Raw genomic sequence first — 7,464 nt, forward strand, 5'->3', positions numbered from 1 at the left:
ATATTCCGTTATTAGATGAAATTATTTTGCAGAGATTTTTGATTTTGTCTTGGTAGTCGATTGAAACATGCATCACCATCAGAAAACAACGGTAATGATTTGTGTTTGCAGCGGATACTTTGGTATTTAGCGAGTAGGATAAATTAGATACTTACTTAATAGATTATACATTTTATTGCTGATAAGTAGAAGTTACTTACGTTTTTAAAATTTGAGCCTTTTTCGAAAATAATGATTTATGACATAAGTGCCTTTATTTTTAAGAAAAATCTAAAACGCCATAAGTACGTGATCACATTTCAAGCTCAATTATTAACAAACCTAAGTTCGGTGTGACTTTTACTTACTTTTCCCACATACTTCCATCGTAAACTTTGTCTAACGACGAAGAAGTGGGATAACAATCATGTCACCGTCACGTTATGTGGCACAATGTACAAGGAGTCCATAAAGTCACATATCAAAATCAATACAGTTTTCCTCCTTCCGGAACAAACATGGAAAAGGCAAAAAGAGAAAATTTGGTCACCGCGACCGACCATAAATCCAGCTCGACTGGTGCGAATCGCTCTAATTCCTTTGTTTGCTAAAACCGAAAACTGCCGCGGCCATTCAGCGACCGGCAATACAATATTTTACTCTTTCACACTTGACCGATTTTTCTACGTTAGAAAGTGATAGACGCGGTTCTGTCATCAGTTACGCCTGTCTTATTGCGAGTGCGTTTTGGTGTTGACAATCGCGCGGCGTTACAAAGCAATATCAATCGGATATAAAAGTTATTGGCGATACTTCATGTATTTATGTTTTCCTGGTCTTATTAGGGACTAGGTATTAGGTATTTCATTTTATTCGTTTCTCTTTCGTCGTGTGAATCTAGTTGGTTGTCAGAGGTTGACGGATGCCAAGTGCTATGTTAAAAGCTCGCAGTCGTGAAAAGCTTTGTCCTGAAGCTATGCACTTTATTTGGTGCTTTAGGATCGTATTATTTAAAACGTGAAGCCGGTAGGATACGTTTATATGACTTTAACTATATTGGAGTATTAGCGCATAGCTTAAGCTATTACTATTTCTGAAAACCATCGTACATATTCATTTAGTCTTTCATTGGATTTACTCTTGGTCTGTCAGTTTTCATCTCAGTCGATTCGGTACGTGCAGAACCCTCAGCGTATGGGGCAGACTTGTTTTTTAAGGTTCTGTACCTTAGTCGGCAATAACGGAACCTATATAGGATTACTTTGTGGTCCGTGTTTTGTCCATCTTCAAGACTTCTTTTTTCAGGAGCGTGTGGAGGTATCAAGCTGAAATTAATATCAAATGCTGCTTGAAGCAGTTAAAAAACCATACTACTATGTCAATGCAACCAAAAATATGGAGTCATTAATAAATAACCTAACCATCAAAAAAGTAGGAAAAACCCCCGAATGTGTCACTTTTAAAGTTCAATATCTCAAAAACCGCTGACCCGATTTTGAAACATGTCTAAGAACTATCGCTAGAGAACCTGGTTTCAAAAATAAAAAACCGCATTCAAATCGGTCACCCGTTTAAGAGCTACAGTGCCACAGACAGACACACAGGACCGACAGACACACATAGCGGTCAAACTTTATAACACCCCTCTTTTTGCGTCGGGGGTTAAAAAAATGGGGTTTTCGTAAAAATGGCGGAGAATCAAACTACAGGGTAACTTTCGGTTGTCCTGTCAAGGGCAGACCTCTTGAGGGGAGGTTTGACCTTAAAGGAGGCCTAGTAAGTTATTCTTTGAGTAAAACAATAAGACTTTTTAATAATTTTTTAATTAAAAATTGAAGACAAAAAATAACAGGCCTAGTTTGACAAAATTTAAAGTAAAAGTATTACGAGAATCTCAGGTAGTGAGTTCAAGAGATTTTATTGAGAGGTGGTTCTGATTATTCGGTCTCACTGGCCTACACTTCCCTGGAGTCGGAGAGAAGAACCCGGAGCGAAGAGGCTGGCCACAGCAGGGGGCCTGGTCCAGCTGAGTGGTCGTCGGTGCCGAGGTCAAAAGGGGCCTTAGGGCGGCAGACGAGCAGCCTGGACAAGTGTTCCACGCAGGAGCGATCAGGGTCTTGGACGAGCCAGGAAGGATGTGCAGTACTCCGGAAGTTAAGGCCGTCAGGGCTTAGTGTCAGGTTAAAGGAGCCGCCTGAGCCGTGAGAATTGTAGCCGAACGGAGCTTTGAAAGTTGTACGAAGGTTGTAAGCCGTACAAAGGTTTTTGGAAGTTGAAGCCGTACGGAGGTGCCCTGTAAATTAGGTGGTGTCAGTTGTGGTCCAGTGCTAGATTGTTTGCCAGTCACTCCTCTGCAGCGATGCCCCAACTCTTAGGGTGAGCTGAATTGCAGTGAGTGGCAGAGACAATCATACGGAGTTACAGGCAGGCAAAGGAAAGTGATTCTAGTTTTATATAATTATTTTTAAAAACAAAGGTAAAAATAAATAGCCTAAGTGACCGTTAAAATTTGAAATACAACAGTTCACTAAATAACCGTTAGAGGATTACATTTGAAATTAAACGTTACTTAGCTGAGTTTGAATTTATTTTAACACCGGTACGCATCCGTTGCATAAAAGTAATAAGCATTAACATAGTTCTGAGTTTATAACAACGGATGAGAGAAATTAACAAGTGTTAAAATATTAAGTATAAGAAATGTTTGAAATAAAAGATTCCCTGGCCAGGGGAAGCCTTCAGTTCAATTACACAAAGTTAAATTATAAAGAAAATAATTATAATAAAATACACAGAAAACACAAGAGTTAAATATCGGAGAACTTACCAAGTCTGGGCGTATGGAGCTTTCGAGAGAGCTGTTTAGTGTAGTCTGAGCTGTTGAATGTGTGTTTTACAGCTGTGCTTCAGCTTTTAAGGGCGAGAATATTACAGTTAGAATTCCCCCGGTCACAGCTGATCGACAGCACCCCCCTTGGCCGACAAAAACGGTCAAGGGTGAGTTGGTTATAGATATATTTAGTCGTACAAACTCGTGTAGTAAATGAGTGTAATAAAATGCCTACTTTTATAAAATAAATAAGTAAATAATAAATAAATATTAAATACATATTATTACGTAAATAAATGAGTCAAGAGAAAACTACGGTGGCGACCTCTAGAGTTCGTCCGTCATTCTGCTCAGAGATCCCTTATTGAAGTAAGCGCCATCTAGCTTACACTGAGCTAACTAAGATGTCAGCGATCGCCTATGTGCATCGTGACAGTACGCCCGTCCCTCCAAAAGAAATTTGAGCCTCATAGCAAATTTCGTTAAAAAAAATTACACTATGCATAACGCTTACATACGTCGTCTCTCATACTATGATCATACTTCTACTCTCATGGCGGGTCAAACAACAACAGAGGCTTGTTGACCCTTATGTCAAAGGAATAAAATGTGTTAATGGAAGGTGGACGTTGTATGCATTCATAAAAATATATGGACAATTAATTAAATCTGTGATTGAAATTACCATCCGTTCCAATCATTAGAGTTTTGAATTACAGAGGCTAAGGGCATATTTTACGTGTTACCAACCGCACGGGTTCCGTAATTCAAATTTTAAAATACTTTTTAACGAGTTGCAAGTTCTCGGGTAAAGGCTTAAGGACAGATCAATTAATATTATAATAATGAGTGGCGGACCGCGACAAATGATTATACTAGTTTAGCGTGTACCAAGTAATATGTACGCGCTATAGATTTATAGAAATAATAGTGCAAAAGGGTGCAGCTATTATACGTCCGCGCGGAGGCGGCGCGCTAAAATGACTTGATTCTATAAATAGAACCGTGCGTCTAAGTGATAAGGGAGTGTGATAAGAGAAAAATTAATTTAAGACGCGTGCGCATTAGACGGTGCTAAACGGAGACTGATGTGACGGCGCGCGACAGCTGATCGCCCGTCCAGATGCATTATGTAATTAGTACATTGAAAAGGAAGCAAGTGATGTATTATATATTAAAGCATATAAACAATTAATTAATCTGTGATTGGAATTACCATCCGTCCCAATCATTAGAGCTTTGAATTACAGAGGTTAAGGGCATATTTAACGTGTTACCAACCGCACGATTCCGTAATCCAAAATATTAAAATACTTTTTAACGAGTTGCAAGTTCTCGGGTAAGGGCTTAGGACAGATTAATTAATGCTATTGCGATTATAGATTGACCGCTAGAGGGCCTAACGAAGTATAGACATATTTTAAAGTGTTAAGCACGCGAGTTATCAAGTTAAAAGAAGTTAATAATAAAAAGAGATGTGACTAAGATTTGTCTGCGCGCGGATGCGCAGCGCTAATAAGTTAAATATAAGTATAAATAAATACAATTGGGCTTCTAGGTACGTAATAAGAAGTGAGATAAGAGGTTTTTAAAAATAACATGCTTGCGCATGAGCCGGAGTTAAACATGGCTGAGTGGAAAGCGATGCGTGTGGCTGCTGTTCTAGGTGCATTATTATAAATGTAAACAACATTGCTAGGTAAGTAATTAGGTTGTTTATCATTGATATAGCGTGCGCGGTTACTACCTGCGCTTGAGGGAGCGGTAAGTAATTCTATGGCAGAGCATAGTTACGAAATACCGCAGTTAAATGTAAGAGTACTACCCTAATCTATTTTATAAAAAGCGTTAACCTGTCTGTTCGCGATCGAAGTATAATGATCTCTAAGCAGGGAACAGACGGTCGAAAATAGAGAGCACACGCATAATATATAAGAAATAAGAGATAACTGGTTTTATTAACTCTGCGACCAGTTGATTTTTAGCAAGCACTCGAGTAGTATGATATGAATGTTGTGAGTTGTGATGGTGGTTTGTGTAGTTGTATGCCAGATGTGGTATTTCTTCGACACACAGTACCTAAATTTAACTCTCCGTATGTTACAGTGCTAAGAAAATTAAGTAGTAGGACACAAGAAATAATAAGTGTTGTGTATCTCCCAGTAATGATCGAATGTAAAATTTAATTAAGAGACCGCGTTGAAGTTAAATTAATAGTAAAATTTGGGAACAAAAATAAATGTCAGTGTGTTTACCGAGATAATGATAAACTGATTTTGATGAAAGATCTAAATAGTGGTTCAGATATTTTAAAAATATAGAAATATCGTTGCTTTTCTATAAAATTGTAGGTATTTCAAATACGTTATTTAAAAATGATTTGAATCGTTAGAATTTCAAATTCAGTGGTTGGCAGTCACTAAATTTAAAATAACTGTTTCACTTGAAGCAGCGGTGAACAATATTAGTGAAAGTATAATTGGCGTCAGTTACGGTTTAAATTTAACTTGATGAAAATTAGTAGGTAGAATTTGAATTGAACCGTTAACGTATTTGAATTTAGTTAATGCAACAATATTTAGTTAACTTTAGGGTATAGTTTGAAATTGTCGTTAAGATTTGAATTTTAAAACGCCGTCCGTTTCAACTGTGGCAAGTGACAGTTGAAATTCAAATAGGCCGTTGACGAGAAAGTGGTCAAAGGTCGGCAGAGTATTTGAATTTAAAGATAACGGTAAAGCGGTTTTAAAATAGAGTTATTAAAAGGGGAAAAAAAAAACTATTAAATGAACCACTTAAGGGATCTCGGTAACTGAAACACTGGTTATGCCTATTATTCGCCTCTTACGAATTCCTAGACGGGGAATGGTGTTATTCTAAGCCCCGACCACCATACAGGGGGCGAGAAAAACAGGGTACTTACTGCGAGATACACAGAACACACAAGATACACAATAAATTTTTGCACAATCACTGCAATTCTAGGCAAGAAAAACGTAACAATCAGAACCTCTCAAAAAAAAAACCCACGGGCGCCACTGTCAAGGGCAGACCTCTTGAGGGGAGGTTTGACCTTAAAGGAGGCCTAGTAAGTTATTCTTTGAGTAAAACAATAAGACTTTTTAATAATTATTTAATTAAAAATTGAAGACAAAAAATAACAGGCCTAGTTTGACAAAATTAAAAGTAAAAGTATTACGAGAATCTCAGGTAGTGAGTTCAAGAGATTTTATTGAGAGGTGGTTCTGATTATTCGGTCTCACTGGCCTACACTTCCCTGGAGTCGGAGAGAAGAACCCGGAGCGAAGAGGCTGGCCACAGCAGGGGGGCCTGGTCCAGCTGAGTGGTCGTCGGTGCCGAGGTCAAAAGGGGCCTTAGGGCGGCAGGACGAGCAGCCTGGACAAGTGTTCCACGCAGGAGCGATCAGGGTCTTGGACGAGCCAGGAAGGATGTGCAGTACTCCGGAAGTTAAGGCCGTCAGGGCTTAGTGTCAGGTTAAAGGAGCCGCCTGAGCCGTGAGAATTGTAGCCGAACGGAGCTTTGAAAGTTGTACGAAGGTTGTAAGCCGTACAAAGGTGTGGAAGTTGAAGCCGTACGGAGGTGCCCTGTAAATTAGGTGGTGTCAGTTGTGGTCCAGTGCTAGATTGTTTGCCAGTCACTCCTCTGCAGCGATGCCCAACTCTTAGGGTGAGCTGAATTGCAGTGAGTGGCAAGGACAATCATACGGAGTTACAGGCAGGCAAAGGAAAGTGATTCTAGTTTTATATAATTATTTTTAGAAAACAAAAGGTAAAAATAAATAGCCTAAGTGACCGTTAAAATTTGAAATACAACAGTTCACTAAATAACCGTTAGAGGATTACATTTGAAATTAAACGTTACTTAGCTGAGTTTGAATTTATTTTAACACCGGTACGCATCGTTGCATAAAAGTAATAAGCATTAACATAGTTCTGAGTTTATAACAACGGATGAGAGAAATTAACAAGTGTTAAAATATTAAGTATAAGAAATGTTTGAAATAAAAGATTCCCTGGCCAGGGGAAGCCTTCAGTTCAATTACACAAGTTAAATTATAAAGAAAATAATTATAATAAAATACACAGAAAACACAAGAGTTAAATATCGGAGAACTTACCAAGTCTGGGCGTATGGAGCTTTCGAGAGAGCTGTTTAGTGTAGTCTGAGCTGTTGAATGTGTGTTTTACAGCTGTGCTTCAGCTTTTAAGGGCGAGAATATTACCGTTAGAATTCCCCGGTCACAGCTGATCGACAGCACCCCCTTGGCCGACAAAAACGGTCAAGGGTGAGTTGGTTATAAATATATTTAGTCGTACAAACTCGTGTAGTAAATGAGTGTAATAAAATGCCTACTTTTATAAAATAAATAAGTAAATAATAAATAAATATTAAATACATATTATTACGTAAATAAATGAGTCAAGAGAAAACTACGGTGGCGACCTCTAGAGTTCGTCCGTCATTCTGCTCAGAGATCCCTTATTGAAGTAAGCGCCATCTAGCTTACACTGAGCTAACTAAGATGTCAGCGATCGCCTATGTGCATCGTGACACTAGAAACTTGAAATTTGGTATCAAAATCAAGGTAGCTCTTATAACACAACCAATAAACCAGAAACCAATCTAACCTGATC

At 38.5% G+C, this 7,464-nt stretch overlaps 1 long non-coding RNA gene across 1 annotated transcript; it reads right to left on the reverse strand.

Annotated features, from left to right (window-relative positions):
* Nucleotides 1-4,909: 4,909 nt before the first annotated feature.
* LOC141431808 (uncharacterized) lies at nt 4,910-7,060 on the reverse strand. Its single transcript, XR_012451749.1, has 2 exons — nt 6,948-7,060; nt 4,910-6,414 (listed from the first exon to the last, which is right to left on the reverse strand). It is a non-coding gene; the product is annotated as an uncharacterized lncRNA (long non-coding RNA).
* Nucleotides 7,061-7,464: the final 404 nt, after the last annotated feature.

Source organism: Choristoneura fumiferana, chromosome 10 (assembly GCF_025370935.1).
Source record: "Choristoneura fumiferana chromosome 10, NRCan_CFum_1, whole genome shotgun sequence".
NCBI lineage: Eukaryota > Metazoa > Arthropoda > Insecta > Lepidoptera > Tortricidae > Choristoneura > Choristoneura fumiferana.